Source organism: Kogia breviceps, chromosome 10, assembly GCF_026419965.1.
Source record: "Kogia breviceps isolate mKogBre1 chromosome 10, mKogBre1 haplotype 1, whole genome shotgun sequence".
Taxonomy (NCBI): Eukaryota; Metazoa; Chordata; class Mammalia; order Artiodactyla; family Physeteridae; genus Kogia; species Kogia breviceps.
This window is the reverse complement of record NC_081319.1, coordinates 42,718,977-42,737,560: the sequence shown is the minus strand read 5'-3', so window position 1 is coordinate 42,737,560 and position 18,584 is coordinate 42,718,977.

The window sequence follows — 18,584 nt, the reverse complement described above, 5'->3', positions numbered from 1 at the left end:
GAAACCCAGCGAAGAGATACAGCACCAAGAGCTCTTCAATGTGTAAAATAATGAGATATGATCTATACCTCCGACTTCCTGGCCGCACCATAGATGCTTCTAGGGTAGAGGAACCTGCCTTATTCTACCTTGAATGCACCCTCGCAGGACTCTATGCCTGTCACAGGGAGAGGGGGTCTTCCTAGGCTGTCTCCCCATCTAGCTCCTCCCAAGTGAGGAATTATTGGCAGAATGGTAGGTCAGAGCCTGAGATATCCATTGGGCCACATTTGACTGGTGGGCAGGTTCACTGGGTGTTAGAAGTGTGGGCACATTAGTGAACTTCCTCTTGCCCTTTCCGTCTCTGGGTGATGAGTATGACAAAGAAAAACCTGTTTTCTCAGGGCAGGCCCAGCTGTCCTCTTTCATTTTCTGTTCCATGCAGACCTCACAACTGGCAAGGTCTGCCTCCCTTTCTGGTCCACTTTCTCCACCTGAGGCTGGAAGCTGCAGATGCAGGTACCTGAGATTCAGGGGATGGGAGGTGAGTGAGACTCAAGGGACCACTTAGTGACCACTAACCTGAACTGCCTTCTCCAAACCAGCTTGTCCCTGAGGCTGTCGTTTGGGACACCATATAATCCATCATCCAAGTCAGGCATTTTGAGAATGAAAGGGGAGGTTATTAATATTGACCGTGGGAAAAGAGTCACAAACAGGGCACGTTCCAGGCCAAGCAGGGCCCCTGGGCACCCTCGTTGTCAGGCTCTTGCTCCGTATTCATTCAGTAGTACTTTATTTCCCATTCGGTTCTCATTCCTGGGGAGTACAGCTCCTTTGGCAAGAAATCACAGAGGGAGAGGAGAGGAAAGTCAGGATCTGAAAACCAAAACACAACGTTGAATACTTTACATATGTAATAGACTCTCTCTCTCTCTCTCTTTTTTTTTTGGCCGTGCCTCGCGACATGAGAAATCTTAGCTCCCCAAACGGGGATCAAACCTAGGCCCTTGACAGTGAGACCGCAGAATCCTAGCCACTGGACCGCCAGGGAATTTCTTAGACTCTTGATTAATATGGGTGAAAGTATAATGAATGTAGGTGAATTATTGCCAGTGATAATAAAACCAGCAGACGATATTGTGGCAATACCAGTAGTTTAAAAAATAACATGGAAGACATGTTTCTTTACTTTGATGGATCTGAGTTAGAATGGGCTTGGGATCCCAGCTCATCTCTTACTGTGTCATTCTGGGCATGATGCTTAACTCAAGACGGTGCGTGATCTGAATGTCCCATGGGGCCTTCCTGCCCCTTGGAGATTTGGCACATTTGACTTAAACATCCTGTGTAGTGGAGTAGGTAATTCACAGTTTTCCTCATCGTTTCTGAAAATTCTGATCCCTAATGTTCTTTTAAAAAAACATTTTTCTTGCTGCTGCTCTCTGTCCCCACATTCCGTGTCTGTGTATTGCCTCACATCAAACCCTGATGTGAACTTTAGCCCCATCACTCTTTTTCCCCAGGAAACCCAATCTTTCTCAACATCCGCTGAGTTTGGAAAATTCACGGATTTGAGGGGTTATATGGAGGAGTTCATCACACACCACGACCATCTGCCATCTGGGTGGCTCCAGATCTTCTTCCCCTTTCCACTTGGTTGTCATTCAGAAGGGAGCAGCATCTCCTCCTGTGTGTCTCTTTTCCTCAAAGAAATAGTTCCCAAAAGCCACCCCCATAAACTCTCACTAATATCTCATTAGAATTGTTTTATTGTATGTTCCTGTCTAAACTAAGCACAGGCAAGGTAATGGTACAACCGACTTGGGCTTAGACTAATTAGGACTCACTCCTGGGGGTAAGGTTGGACTCAACCCCCACAAATCATCTAACTGCCACAGTGGAGGGTGGATACCAGCATAAAACTGGGTTTGTTGGACAAGTGATTGGGTTTGCAGCCATGTGTCTGCCACTGTGAGACTGAATTAATTGAGCTTCCAGTCGTGGAAGACAGAGGGAAAGGAGGGCACAGCCAAAGAAGGATGTCATTTCCCTGGCGGGGGAGGCACGAGATGGTGGGTCAGACAGATCTCTCTTCTGGGGTGATGTACTGCTGTCAGTCGGGACATTTTGGTGATTCCCTAAAAAACCTCAGGGCAAATAGGGGCTGGGGAAAGTACTATCTGAGTGGCCATGAGTATAAGCTTAATCTGTTGAATACTCTGCTTCTTGGGAGAGTCTCTGATAAGATCTCATTTGCATGCTGTGATCCCAGTTGTTTCTGCTTCAACATTTCCATTTCAATTCCTTTTCCATTGACTTGCTCTAGCACTGAGCATGTCTTTCCTTGTCTCCGGATCTTTAAAGCTATACCTTTTCTGTTCTTTTTCTTTTTCTTTTCTTTTTTTTTTTTTTTTTTTTACCAAGACTTTAATTTTCATAAGTTCTGAAGAAGTAGTTTCCTCATCTTTAATGTTTTGTCTGGACACTCTAAGTAGGGAAACAGCTACAGATTTCAGCTCAGATTCTGTTCTGCATAGTTATAAAAATGTTCAGTCCTTTCAGACCACCCCCAGTGCCCACGTGGAAGTACGTTTCTACTAATGGTTTCAACTAATCATGTAGACCTTGTCTCAGATAACCAGCTCTTAGCTGATTTCCAGTCTACAGTATAAAGTCATCTCCATCTGCATGGCGTAATTTAAGTGCACTTTTATTTATATTTAAAATTTTTTAAATTAATTTATTTATTTTTGGCTGCATCGTGTCTTTGTTGCTGTGTGCAGGCTTTCTCTAGTTGCGGCAAGCGGGGGCTACTCTTCGTTGTGGTGCGCGGGCTTCTCATTGTGGTGGCTTCTCTTGTTTCCCAGCACAGGCTCTGGGCACACAGGCTCAGTAGTTGTGGCTCGCAGGCTCTAGAGCCTGCTTAGTAGTTGTGGTGCAAGAGCTTAGTTGCTCTGCAGCATGAGAGATCTTCCCGGACCAGGGCTCCAATCCGTGTCCCCTGCATTGGCAGGCGGATTCTTAACCACTGTGCCACCAGGGAAGCCCCCTAAGTGCATTTTTAAAAATTTTATTTATTTATTTATTTTAAATTTTGGCTGTGTTGGGTCTTCGTTGCTGTGTGTGGGCTTTTTCTAGTTGCAGCAAGTGGGGGCTACTCTTGTTGCGGTGCATGGGCTTCTCATTGCAGTGGCTTCTCTTGTTGTGGAGCACGGGCTCTAGCTGCGTGGGCTTTAGTAGTTGTGGCATATGGGCTTAGTAGTTGTGGCTCGCGGTCTCTAGAGTGGAGGCTCAGTAGTTGTGGCACACGGGCTTAGTTGCTCTGTGGCTTGTGGGATCTTCCCGGACCAGGGCTCAAACCCTTGTCCCCTCCATTGGCAGGCGGATTCTTAACCACTGCGCCACCAGGGAAGCCCCCTAAGTGCATTTTTAAGTCAAAGTGTTTTGCAAATAACTCTCCTGTTATAGGTTCCCGTAATGGCACTGGTGTCTGCTCAAGTCCAGAATGAAACTTGCAATAATGCTCCCACAACATCTGCTAGGAGAGATTCCTGTAACTGAAAGAGTTTTACCGCTAGGAGCTTTTGTGTCTCCATTCCTTCACCCTTGTTTCACTGAAATGCAATTTAAATAGTCCTTTTCTTAATCTCTGGCTCATCAAAGGTCTGATGTACACTGTGGAGATGAGGGCATTGGTTGAGATGATTCCACTTAAGAGAGCAGTTTTGGTGGGCTACTCAGGGCCTCAATGTATAAAAAACACTCTGCTCCCACTCAGCATCTCTTTGGATACATACGAGCTTTTGATCTGTAATGAGGGGAGGAGGGATGAGTTTTATTTGGGGGATAGCCTGGAGGAAACAGAAGGACTACAGGAGGAATGTTATGACACCTGTTCTTTGAACCATGATAGAGAAAGGGATTCAAGACTGTAGCTGCTCAAGTGAGAGCTTTTAAGACCCTGGATCCAAGCACAACTGCCTTAGGGTCCAGGGAGTACAGTAGGGAGCTGGCTGTGGGGACGACTTGTCACCCTGCCTCTGCCCCAGAACCACTGAGGGTATGCCCTTGGTCTGCACCTTGGTGTTTGATATTGATGGTTATCAGATGGCCTTGTGGGCAGTGATTCCTGACCAGGAAGAGTGGGAGCTGGGGCAGGAAGTGGGGCAGTGGAGGGTAGAAATTGCAACATTGTTAGCAAGACCAAGAGGACACCCCTCTGGGACTCCTAGAAGTAGCAGGTTGAACCACAGGTTGCTGATAGCCAGTGATCAAGCTGCTGGAGCTTGGTCTGTCACCATCTGACTGCGATAAGGAAGGTTAGCATCATTTTGAAGTCATAGGCTGGTGAGGATTCTATCAATTTATTTTAATGAAAGTTCCAGGAAAGGCAGGCAAACATTTCTTTCCTGAAATGATTTGCAATGACTTCACCTCCCCACTTCATTTCCTGTCTAATCCAAACTTGGCCCAAACCACTGTTCCAGCTATGGAATGCTTTGTAACAAATCACCCCGCAATTTAACGCCTTAAGACAATAATCATTTTGTAACCTGCCGTGATCTCTGTAGGTGAGGAGCTTGGGAAAAGTTCATCTGGGCATTTCTGTCTTGAGTCTCTTATGTGGTTATGGTCACACAGTGGCTGGAGCTCAGACAGCCAAGGCTGAAGCAGCAGGCAGCTGGCCAAGCACCTCTCTCTCTTTATGTGCTGTCAGGGCCTCTGTGTGGCCTCTCCATGTGGCCTAGTTTAGGCTTTCTCACAGCATGGAGGCCTCAAAGCAGTCAAAATATTCCAGAGGGCTGAAGGCTTCACGAGTGAGGACCACGGGTGGAATATGGACGTCTTTTATGGCCGAGCCTGTGAAATCTCACGTAGCATCACTTCAAGCGTGCGCTGCTAATTCAAACAGTCACAAAAGCTCACTTAATGTCAAGGGCAAGGGAATTAGACCCCACTTCTTTTTTTTTTTTTTCTTTTTTTTTTGCGGTACGCGGGCCTCTCACTGTTGTGGCCTCTCCCGTTGTGGAACACAGGCTCCAGATGCGCAGGCTCAGCGGCCATGGCTCACGGGCCTAGCCACTCTGCAGCATGTGGGATCCGCCCGGACCGGGGCATGAACCCATGTCCCCTGCATCGGCAGGCGGACTGTCAACCACTGCGCCACCAGGGAAGCCCAGACCCCACTTCTTGATGAGGGAGTGGCAAGGTTCTAGAAGAGTGTGGGGGAAGAGGAGGGGTGGAAGACTTTGCTGCACCCATCTTCGGAAAATACACCCACAACCACCTTCTCCACGCAGGGTGAAATCATTCTTCGGAGTCTGCCTCCCTCCAAGGCTGGCTTCCTTTAAGACAGTCTTGATCTGGATGTTCCTCCCTTATCAGCTTTCTGCCACCTTTTCTACATGCTTGAATCTCTGCTCCTTCCCCTCTTCTCCCAGCTCCTCAATCATGTTGCCTCATCTCCTCCCAAGCCCTATTTAATATGCAGGGCCTCGGATGGGAACCTCTCCAGGTCTCCTGCTTTCCTGCTGAGGGATCTTTTCCTAAAAAGGCACTGAACTGGCAGTTCTCATGAGCAAAGAGAGTGCAGAAATCCATCAGAACACTGACTAAAATGCAGGGCAGCTGAGGGATGCTGGCTGATTGAAACATCCCTGAGTTCTTTGATCTGAGCAAGGCACACACCAGGGAGGACAGAGGGAGTAAAGGGCTGGAGGAGAACGCCAGGAAGATAAATGGACTTGGAAACCAGAAAGGCTCTCAGGGAATATTTTCCAAGCTTGCAGGCATGTAAGGACACTCCCTAATTGCCAATAAGTGAATCATCACCAATTATCACGCAGCCCAGTTAAGGATAATGGTATGCTATAGGCCTAGAATCAAAGCCTTAAAAATAATAGTATTAATAATATCATTATTATTATTAATATTATTTTAAAATCAACAGAAAAGAGAATCTGTTTAGAAGCCTGGAGGATGCTCTAAAAGGAGAGGTCAAGTTGGGAACACTTGGAGGCACGACAGCAGAAAGACGGGGGTATTCCTATGTGACTGTGAGGAAGGGCAGGCTCATGGAGAAGCATGGAGCTTCTGGCCAGGAGAGACCTGTTCATAGAATCAGCTAGGTCCCCTGAAGTCACACTAAGCTGCCACCCTCTCCTCCCTGCGGTATTTGTCCTTTTTAATGTGGCCGTGAAATAACCAGGCCTCACACACATCATGCATTTCCGTTTCTTTGCAGTAATTCTAGCCAGAGAAGGTGGCACTCAAACCCAAGTGTGAATTCTGGCTCTGTCACTATTCATCTGTGCAACTTTAGGCAAGGCACTTAACCTCTCTGAATCTCTGTTTGCTCATGGAAACTGTAAAATGGGGAATATTATACCTTACCTTTGTGTTGTGATAAAATGAGATAATATGAATCAAGTGTTTAGAATAGCCTTGGACCCTATTAGTGCTTAATCAAGTCTGTTCTCTTCTGTTCCCTCTTAATTATCCAAATAGCATCTTTTTTCATTTTGTAATCAGTCTCAAACTTGTTTCTTTTGATAGGTGTGCATTATTGCACGAAAGCAAGACATTTAAAATCAAAACATGGTTATACTAAATGGCAGGCCATAATCATTTGGGGGGATTCAGCAAATGAAGAGTCCTTTTTCCTGATTTCCTTTTCATGTGTGGGCCTTCCGAGATGCTACCGAGTTGGGAGTGCAGCCCTCCCAGCATCCTGGCCTTTGTCCTTGGATCTAGGATTCCAGATTTCCCAGCCCTTCACCTGCTGCCATCACAGATTTAGGAAGGGCTGTCTGGGGGTTTTGCTATGAGTCTGGGTCTGTGAGGCACACAGAGGCATTGTAAAGGCAGATGCACATGCCCCATTCAAGTCCAGCCCCTTATGAACACACACCACAGATCATCTATTCCCTCTCCCTGGGGTAAAACATCCTCCATTTCCCCTGAGAACTCCCCTCTTAAGCAGATGTGACTTTCTCCTTTGGGGCCTCATAGTGCCTGTGACTCGCCTCCATCACAGCAGCTCTCCCTCAGCATCCACATCCTGATGATTTGGGTGCACACTGCCCTCCCTGCCAGGCTCCTCTCACACTCCTGATTCCCAGCAGAGAGCTTGGCACAGAGAGGTGCTCAGTAGGTATTTGTTGACCTGAATGAAACTGATGAAAGGCAAGACTTATAAGACTTTCCCAACCCTAATATTCCATGATTTTAAAAAGTGCCTGCCTCCAGGCTTCCCTGGTGGCGCAGTGGTTAAGAATCCACCTGCCAATGGAGGGGACAGGGGTTCGAGCCCTGGTCCGGGAAGATCCCACATGCCGCAGAGAAACTAAGCCCGTGCCCCACAACTACTAAGCCTGCGCTCTAGAGCCCGCGAGCCACAACTACTGAAGCCCGTGCGCCTAGAGCCCGTGCTCCGCAACAAGAGAAGCCACCGCAATGAGAAGTCTGCGCACTGCAACGAAAAGTAGCCCCTGCTTGCTGCAACTAGAGAAAGCCTGCACACGGCAACAAAGACCCAATGTAGCCAAAAATAAATAAATAAATTTATAGAAAAGAATCACTTCAGAAGTGAAAAAAAAAGACTAAATCAAATTTGCCCACCTTTTCACCCACTTCGACTCTGATCATCAAGGTGGTCAAAAAGCTGGGCTCAAGACTTAGCGTGAGCACCGTCCTCCACAAAGATTACAGCCCAGAACTCAGCTGGTGCTCAACGAATAAGTGTTTGCTCAACAAACAGATCAAATGAATGTGGCATGGTAACACCAGGAAGTATATTCACTGACCCAGGATGTATCATGTGAGGTGCTGGTTTATCTTAGGGGGTTGATGAAGCATTTCTGGGAACCTCACAGGGCTGACAAAAATTCAGGCATTGTCAGGAAAGCGGATTAAGCTGTTTTGATTGCTGGGCAGACCTAGTCTTCAACATTTCCCCATGGTTACAGCTCTGGATTTTGATGACCTGTCTCTGAGTGTTTATAGAAGCACAGCCTTTCCAGCAGCAGCCGAAAGAGTTTCTTTGGGAAGCCTATGTGAAGAACCCACTGTGATATGGATGTCACCACAGGCTGTGATGTGTCTGATGGAAAGATGCGGCAGACCTGGGTGAAGGAAGTGAAGTCTCTTTATGATGAAGGTTATAGAAGTACGTGGAAATGGTTACAAAAAGTAGGAGGCAAGTCAGCCTGCTTCCAGGGAGAGGTGAAGCTTCCCATATCCCCAAAGTCCCCACAAGGACAGCCCCCAGCAAGTGATGCGAGCTTCAGAGTGAGGGTCTGCCAGGACACCACGAGGTGCCCTCTGCCATCCTCATGGGAGGAGTGAGTGGGTTTTTCTCTTGTTACTTCCTCTGCAACCCCAGATGTTTTGGAGACTCTGGCTACTTACCTGCCCACTCACCAGGTACGAGGGATGGGACAGAATAACTCTAGCACATTCCTGAGTGTTCACCCTGAAAATAATAGATGAAGTAAAAGCCTATTTCTCAGGAGTATCCATTCCTGCCAAGGGCAGTTGCCAACCCCTCCTGGAAAAATGTATCACCCCTATTGTGATACATATTTCCAAATTACATTCCAAATTTCTTTCACAAATTTATACTCTCATCAGTGTCTGCATGAAGACACCCTTGCCAGCATTACCTATTAAGATTTAAAAAAACTCCCAAGGCTGGAGTTTTCACACATCAAGAAATCAAAGCTGAGAGAATCTGAGTGATCATTCAGTGAATCATAGAGGATGGCAGAATACAGATATGACAAAAGAGAAGTTTCTATTCCACAGGAAGTACAGCTATTTGGGGACTTGGGGAAAGAATCAAGAAACAGGGTAAGAAAAGGCAGGCAGGGTCAGGCTGCGAGTGTGCTGATGCTTTCCAACCCACCCATTGGAATCAAACCCCAGGAGTAAGGGAGGATAGAAACACCCGGTAGTTTTAAGGGCTCCAAGAACACCAGGGCTGGTGTCCACACTTCCCTGGGTGTCCCCTGAGAAGGCTTCACACGTTTCACTGGACCCTTGGGTCAGCCTGACACTGCTTCCAACATGGCGCCCAAGCCATGGAGTAGAAATGACTGAGGGGAGTGCTTCGGTGGGTTGGGCCTGAGACGGCAGCCCTGATTCATAACGTCTGGTCCAGCATAAGATGTGGAGGAGGTCTAGAAGTTCCTTTGTGCCACAGGGGGACCCAAATAGTAGCTGAGGTACTGGCTGGTGAGTTCACTAGGATGTCACCCATGGCAAAAAAGCAAAGTGACCTTTTAACAGAGAGTTACAGGGAATTCCCTGGCCATCCAGTGGTTAGGACTGCACGCTTCCACTGCAGGGGGCACCGGTTCGATCCCTGGTCTAGGAACTAAGATCCAGCAAGCTGTCCAGTGTGGCCAAAACCGCGCCCCCCCCAAAAACAAACAAACAAACAAAAAAACACAGAGAGCTACAGGATGGACTTCTCAAACCAGGGATCAAGTGGCTTTCCCATGCAGGCCTCGGGGCATCAGGAGCCTCAATGAGAGCCAGGTGAGACCTAGGTGGCAAAGCTGCACCTCCAACCTCGAAGGCAGCATACAATTGTGCCACAAGACATGAAGACTTGTAAGCTTCCCCTGCAATGAGCTGTTATCTTGGAATGAAGAGGAGGAAGGAGAACCCTTGTAGTGATGGAGAGACTAAAGACGATGTAATTACCCAAAAGGAGATGATTTTAAACCAGAAAAGTATGAGATACCATAATGGCACAGACAAGAGTTTTTTGCCTACAGTGGAAAAAGGGGGCTTGTGAGCTGCTGGGGATCTTACTGACAGTTGTGTTTTGCACATCTCAGCACACTCCACCTTCATGACTTCTATAATAACTTACTTTATTTTTTCTGATTATAATGGCAATGTGATTTCATTCCGAACTTGGAAAACAATAGTATAAAGAAGAAAATAAAAATCATCCTATGATCTCACCAACCACAGATAACCATTGTGCTATCTTGGTGTATTTCATTCCAGTCTTTTTTCTACATATACGTGTTTGTGTGTGTGTGTTACTGTGATTGTACACTGGTGCTTCTTGTTTGTTGACAAGAGTCTTTAATGTCTGAGGCACTTATATTTGTGGAAAAGAATACCCACCACTTTGTGTACTTTGTTTATTATCTGTAAATAATGAACAATTCTTAATGTTCACAGCACTCATGACCACCAAACTGAAAATGTAAGAAGTCATCAAATCCAGTTTCCCCAGATGCTTAAACATTGATGGAAGTGTGATCAATTAAACTTGCGTAAACATTTGATTACAAATCTCCAATATTATCAGATTCTCTCATGTGCTGTAAATGCCTTAAAATGCAGACAGAACAGGCCCACAATGACAATGATTTCTACACTGAGCAGCAGTTACAAAAGTGCTCATTTTATCTCATCATCTCATTCTTACTCCTGTGTTTATTTCTTGCCAGAGGCTGGGCTTCCTTCCCTTAGCCCAGAGAGCTGGCTGCCTCTTTGCTGGCTGAAATGGGAGAAAGGGTTATGGGTCGGGGACTGCTCATATTATCAGCTCTGACTTCTTAGATATGATATGATTTTTTTGTGGTCCTATCAGATGGGGGGACTGACCTGATTTAGATAAAAACTTGTCACACTGAAAGTACAGCTTCTCTTTCTCATTAATTATTTTGACCTATAATGTTGACACTGTTTTTCCTCTTCATTTCATGAGCATTTCATGGGTGATTAAGTTTTCTTCAAAAAAATTTTTTAATGGCTGCCTGACATTTACTGGAATGGATGCACCATCATTTATTTAACCTGGTTACTTAATTATTGGGCATTTAGATGATGTTCAGTTTGTTTTCAGTTAAACTCATCTCCATTTGAACAATGTATGCTTATGAATCTCAGTGTGCCTTTCTAGTTTCTTGGGTTAAACTCATAGAAGGGAACCTCCTGGGTCAATGGTTATGAAGATATTTAAGGCTTTTGATACATAATGCCAAATTGCCTTCCAGAATGGCTCTGTAGGCCTCATTGTTCTGGTGTGGTCCCACATAGGATAGGAGAAGGCACTGCTGTCTTCCTTTAAAGGAGGAGAAATCAAGACATGGCAGAGCAGGACTTCCCTGGTGGTCCAGTGGTAAAGAATCAGCCTTCCAATGCAGGGGGCGCAGGTTTGATCCCTGGTTGGAGAACTAAGATCTCACATGCCACGGGGCAGCTAAACTCGCACGCCACAACTACAGAGCCCACACGCTCTGGAGCTTGCGGGCCACAACTAGAGAGAGAAAACCCCCACACACCACACAACTAGAGAGAAGCCCACGCGCCGCAATGAAGAGCCCGCACGCTGCAACTAAGACCCAACACAGCCAAAAAAAAAAAAAAGAAAGAAAAAGAAAGAGAGAAGACATGGCAGAGCAAATTGTCTGAGGAGAGGGTCACTACTGGAGGTTCTGGTGAAGGAAGGTCCATGCCAGATTTCCAAACTGCCCGGTTACTCACATATGGTAACTGTGCTTTTCAAACTAACAATTCAGACTCAGCCTGACAAGTCCAGGTATACTTAATGGACAATGGAAAATAATCTTTGGAATTAGGACTGTTCCAGAAAAGCTGGAACGTATTATAATTAGCTATTCATCCCTGCATTGTCCAATATGGCGGACATCAGCCAAATGCAGATATTGAGCTAATGTGGCTAAGGAATGGAATTTTTAAATTTAATTTAATTAATTTAAATTTAAAAGCTGATATTTGATGTAGTTATTGGAAAACTTTTAAGGGTGTTTGGAACAACTTGAATATGTGAATTTATTTTTTGACTCTAAGTTTTATGAAACCTAACTAAATACGGTCAATATTTCCAGTGAAAATTTAGCATCCAAGTTAAGATGTGCTATAAGTGTAAAAGGCACAGTGGATTTCAAAGACTTAGTATGAAAAAAGAACGTAAGCTGTCCCATTAGTAAATGTTTTATATTGATCACAGGTTGTAATGCTAATATTTTGGATATATAAGGTTAAATAAAATGTCATTAAATTAATTTCACCTTGTTCTTTTTTATTTTTTAATTTTTATTTATTTATTTATTTTTTAGCATCTTTATTTGAGCACCTTGTTCTTTTTTAAAATAAGCTTTTAATTTTAGAATACTTTCAGATTTACAGAAAAATTGCAAAGATAAAATGGAGAAGTCTCATATGCCCCACACACAATTTCCCAATTATTAACATCTTAATATTTGTAGGATATAATAACTAACAAGGACCTACTGTATAGCACAGGGAACTATACTCAATATTTTGTAATAACCTATAAGGGAAAAGAATCTAAAAAAGAATATATGTATATATATATATATATATATATATATATATATATATATATATATAACTGAATTGCTGTGCTGTACACCTGAAACTAACATGATATTGTAAATCAACTATACTTCAATTTTAAAAAGTTTTTCAAAATTAAAAAAATATATATTAGTAGGATATATTTGTCACAGTTAACGAGCCAGTATTGATACATTATTATTGACTGAACTTTATTCAAATTTTGTTAGTTTTTAACCTAATGCCTTTTTTCTGTTCCAGGATCTCAACCCAGATACCGCATTACATCACATCTCCTTAGGCTCCTCTTGGCTGTGACCATTTCTCACATTTTCCTTGGTTTCGATGATCTTGACATTTTTTTGAGGAGTACTGGCCAGGTATTTTGTAGAATGACCCTCAATTGGAATTTGTCTGATATTTTCTCATGGTTAGACTGGGGTTATGGGTTTTGGGGAGAAAGACCATAAAGGTAAGATGTCCATCTCATCATATTGTATCAAGGGTATATACTGTCAACATGGCCATCATTGTCAATGCAAACCTTGGTCACCTGGCCAAGGTGGCCTCTGTCAGGTTCTCCACTGTAAAGTGACTCTTTCTCTGCCCACACTTACAAGTGAGGAGCTGTGCTTCACCCCCTTGGTAATAGAGATCTGCATAGATTTTTTGGAATGCTTCTGGAAGGGAGAGTTGCCTCTTCTCCTCATATATTTATTTATTCAATCATTTATTTATGTCAGTATGGACTCATGGATATTTATTTTTATTCTTTGGGTTATGATCCAATACAACTTTATATTTATGTTCTTACTCTAATTATTCTATAGCTTTGGCCATTGACTGGGAGCTCTCTCAGTTTGTCCTATGTCCCTTTGACATACCCCATTGTTGTGAGGTTTTTTGAGTGGGCTTCTTTTTGTTAATGTAGCTATTAGAACGTTTAAAAATCACATTTATGCATGCATTGTATTTCTATTGGACAGCTCTGGTCTAGACTGTCTTGGATGCAAGCAGTATGTACTTAGAAAATTCTTAACCTTGGGACCAGCAAGAGTGTCTAAACTGTGTGGGCATCCTAAATCTTGCATTCAGTTAATTTCTCCTCTTTGCTTTGGCACCTGGGAAACTCAGTGCTATTATTGTGATCCTTGTCTAGAAATATCCTAGCATACTGAGTTTCCTTCTGAATATATTTCCTTTTTATCTCTGTTTCCCCATGGCCTCAACTCCAGCAATTAATCATTTAATTTTTTTTTGGTATTGTACCTAATTTTGTTAAGCCATCCTGAATCCTTTATGGAATAAGGCATGTTTATAGGACAGTGTTGATGCTCTGCTCAGATTCCTCAGATCCCTTTTACTGTTTTGTTATTTTGTGTGTGTGTGTGTGTGTGTGTCTCTGCTGCCACACTTCCAATAGCTGGACCCTGTCTAGTCTCTGGAGGTCTAGACTTAGGCTATTTGGAGAGGCATTGCCTGAGAATTTACATCGCTCTGGGGCAGCCCTTAACCGTTGACTGATGGGATGTAAGAAGTGGAAGCTTTGTTTAGGTGCCCTGAGGGCGGGAAACGGGGGGATTCGGAGGTGCCGCTTACACTGCAGAACCCTCTATGGAATCAGGCTACAGCCGCCCTCCATGGGACTTTGCCTGAGATGGCACCTTATCGTGGCTTCCCTGAGATGGCATCCTTCATAAGTCACTTGCATACGAAGCTCATCTCAATATCTGCTTGGGGAACCTGACCTAAGATAGCCAGTGATACTTTATTTTTTGAATTTTTGAATTTTATTTTCTTTATTTTTTTATACAGCAGGTTCTTATTAGTTATCTATTTTACACATATTAGTGTATATATGTCAATCCCAATCTCCCAATTCATCCCACCACCACCACCACCACTCCCGCCACTTTCCCCCCTTGGTGTCCACTCTTTTGTTCTCTACATCTGTGTTTCTATTTCTGCCCTGCAAACCAGTTCATCTGTACCATTTTTCTAGGTTCCACATATATGTGTTAATATCATACGATATTTGTTTTTCTCTTTCTGACTTACTTCACTCTGTATGACAGTCTCTAGATCCATCCACGTCTCTACAAATGACCCAATTTTGTTCCTTTTTATGGCTGAGTAATATTCCATTGTATATATGTACCACATCTTCTTTATCCATTTGTCTGTCGATGGGCATTTAGGTTGCTTCCATGACCTGGCTATTGTAAATAGTGCCTCAATGAACGCTGAAGTGCATGTGTCTTCTTGAATTATGGTTTTCTCTGGGTATATGCCCAGTAGTTGGATTGCTGGGTCATATGGTAATTCTATTTTTAGTTTTTTAAGGAACTTCCATACTGTTCTCCATAGTGGCTGTGTCAATTTACATTCCTACCAACAGTGCAAGAGGGTTCCTTTTTCTCCACACCCTCTCCAGCATTTGTTGTTTGTAGATTTTTCTGATGATGCCCGTTCTAACTGGTGTGAGGTGATACCTCATTATAGCTTTGATTTGCATTTCTCTAATAATTAGTGATGTTGAGCAGCTTTTCATGTGCTTCTTGGCCATCTGTATGTCTTCTTTGGAGAAATGTCTATTTAGGTCTTCTGCCCATTTTTGGATTGGGTTGTTTGGTTTTTTTAATATTGAGCTGCATGAGTTGTTGAATATTTTGGAGGTTAATCCTCTGTCTGTTGATTCATTTGCAAATATTTTCTCCCATTCTGAGGGTTGTCTTTTTGTCTTGTTTGTAGTTTCCTTTGCTTTGCAAAATCTTTTAACTTTCATTAGGTTCCATTTGTTTATTTTTGTTTTTATTTCCATTACTCTAGGAGGTGGATCAAAAAAGATCTTACTGTGACTTATGTCAAAGAGTGTTCTTCCTATGTTTTCCTCTAAGAGTTTTATAGTGTCCAGTCTTACATTTAGGTCTTGAATCCATTTTGAGTTTATTTTTGTGTGTGGTGTTAGGGAGTGTTCTAATTTCATTTTTTTACATGTAGCTGTCCAGTTTTCCCAGCACCACTTATTGAAGAGACTGTCTTTTCTCCATTGTATATCCTTGCCTCCTTTGTCATAGATTAGTTGACCATAGGTGTGTGGGTTTATCTCTGGGCTTTCTATCGTGTTCCATTGATGTATATTTCTGTTTTTGTGCCAGTACCATATTGTCTTGATTACTGTAGCTTTGTAGTATAGTCTGAAGTCAGGGAGCCTGATTCCTCCAGCTCCATATTTTTCCCTCAAGACTGCTTTGGCTATTTGGAGTCTTTTGTGTCTCCGTACAAATTTTAAGAATTTTTGTTCTAGTTCTGTAAGAAATGCCACTGGTAATTTGATAGGGATTGTATTGAATCTGTAGATTGCTTTGGGTAGTATAGTCATTTTCACAATATTGATTCTTCCAATGCAAGAACATGGTATATCTCTCCATCTGTTTGTGCAGTGGTACATTTTTAAAGTAAAATAAATTTTGAAAAAAAGAGCAGTTTCTGTAGTTATACTCAGAAATTTGAGTTAGTCTGTACAGCTTATTAAGTAAAAAATGAAGCCAGACTCACTTCCCTTGACATATCAGTCTAGAGTCACAACTGTAGCAGCAGGGAAATAGGAGGGGGATCCCTGTGCATCATGGGTGCTCATTTTGTGTCCTCTGGACACTGATGCCAGATCCTAAGGAACTTCTATGGGGGCTGGAATCACCTCAGAGAATGAGGAGCAGGCTTTCCTCTCTGCTGCCCTCCCAAGTGCATAGGTGAGACCAGAGGCCAGAACAGGGGCAGTTCAACCAAAATAACTGTCCTACTGCACCTGACTCGTGGGCCCCACACCCCAGGTCCACCCACAGGCCACAGGGAAGGAAGAGGCAGAGTACAGAGGGCTGAGTGGAGATGGATTTTGATTTGCCACCCTGAGTGACCACAGAGAGGGTTTGTAGAACTCTCCACCCTCCTGGCAGCTTTGGAGAGAGGAGCGCTCTGTCCCTCACTGCTAACAGCTGGGAAAGTATGACTGTGGGTTATTACACAGCTCAGAGGTCCTGGGAGTTCTGAGAAACCTCCTAATTCAGGTTCTGCCTTTTGTGGAAAGGCAGAAGGTGCACACCTTGGTTCTTTGAACTAGCTGGGTCACAACTAATGACCACCACTTGCTCATAGCGTCTAGAGTCTCTGCAGAGCCAGCCTAGGCTTCCTGGATAGGCCGCCACCTGGTGGTGGGCACTCTAGGAATGGGAGTGCATTCCCTCTCTTGCTCATCTGGGGCACTTGGAGATGGGGACTAAATGGAGGTGAAGGGGTGGAGATTTGCCTCCTGCAGCCTCAGACTTCCCTGGCAAGTCACTGCCTGGGGCATATTTGCTGACTAGCTGTGACTGAGGGCTTCCTGGGGCAGTGGAGCCAGATGCTGGAATTCAATCCCCATCTTCACCACTGTGGGAACTTAGACAAGCTACTAGAACTCTCCAAGCCTCCGTTTCTTATCCATAAAAGGGAGATCAGAGGACCTGCCTACCTTGATTCTTTGTAAAGAATGAATGAGATTAGGCATTATCTGAGTCTGGTTTCCCCAAAAGCAGATCCTGAGATTCAGATGTAAGTAGTTTATTTTGGAGGTGATCTCAGGAAATACCACTTGGGAAGGATATGAGACAGGTGAGGGGAAGAAAACAGGAAGAGTGATTTATCCAGCAAGCGTTCTGCCACTGGGGCACCGGGTGCTTAGTCCCTCTCAGCATTACCTGGCCTGAGGGGCATAGAGCTGGGGTATTTCCACTGATTCCCATCAGTCTCTGACTACAGGGGAGGTTCTGCTGGGGTGCTTTAATTCCCTAGCACTCTGGCCTATTCAGTGCATGCACATAGCAGGCTCCAGCAGCCAGTGTCCTAAGAGTCAGAAATGATGATATTTGGAAGTTGGGCCAATATGTATGGAAATGTTCAGTGTGTGTGGGAGGGGTGAATCGCAAAATCTTCTATATGCATATTTTAAAGTTCTCAGAACAGACTGGGACACTAGTAACATCTCAATAGACAATAGCTCTCAATAATAGTACACATCAGTGACCCAATGTAGCTCACCCCTTTTCCACCAAAGTGGGATGTGGCTGCCAAACTAGAAGGGGGACAGATAGACTGTGCCATGGGGAGCACAGGTGCCAACAGCCCTACCAGCAGGGGTTTGATGTTCCCCATTTTGTAGATAAGGAAGCTGGGGCTCACAGAGTGTGAGAGCTTCTCCCTAGTCCTGGGTCAGATGACATCAGTGTTGGTCTCCTGTGGGCGGGTACCGCTGCTCCCACCAGTGTCAGGATTGTAAAGAGTTCATTCTGTGCCTGAATAAAAATTCTCTCTCTCTCTGAGCCCAGCCATGACTGTGCAGAAATGTGTTTCCTTCTGTAAAATGTCAAGGCTGAATCTTTTATGTTCTGTCCTGGATCTGCGCCCAATAATGAACTCCATCCAAGCCCCAAGGCTGCCTCCAGCCCCTGAGACTCATTGGGAGCCTTGGAATAATAAGAAAAGGACTAATTCTCAATGGTTGGAGAGAGTGAGGGAATGGCCTTATCATTCTTTTCCTGTACCACTTAGATCTGAGAGAGAAGAAGAGGGAATTGGTAGAAACAGGAAAAGGCTAGGGGCCTGCTCTCTCCCTCATTTCCAGTTGTGACCACATGGAATATTGGAGCTGGCCTGCCCATGAGGCCTGCTTCCTGTCCACCAGGAGCCAGAGACCCAGGGTCTCACTGCCAGCATCATAGCCTGGAATAGAGGGTCTGCTCAGCTCTCCTTCCTAAGTGCCGCGGCCACATCTGTCAGTGCTGGTGACAAGGTTCATGAGGTCCTAGCAGGAGAGCAGCCTGGGAGTGGGCTGGGCAGGGCTGCCATGGAGAGCATCATGGTTTGGGGGCAAGGAGCTGTTTCCAAGTGACTCCACTGGGCAGAGGACAAAACCCATCTTTAATGGTCGGTTCTTGGTTGGAGCCAGGTAAGCCTTTTTTCTATTATGATTATTTAAATTTTTTTATTGTGGTAAAATATATAACATAAAACTTTCCATTTTAACTATTTTGAAATGTATAATTCAGTGACATTAATTACATTCACAATGTTTTGAAACTATCTTCATGCTGTTTCCAAACCTTTTTTATCACCCCAAACAGAAGCCCTGTCCCCATTAAGCAACAACTCACCATTCTCTCCTCCTCCCAGTCCCGCAACCACAATTCTACTTTCTGTCTCTATGATTTTGACTACTG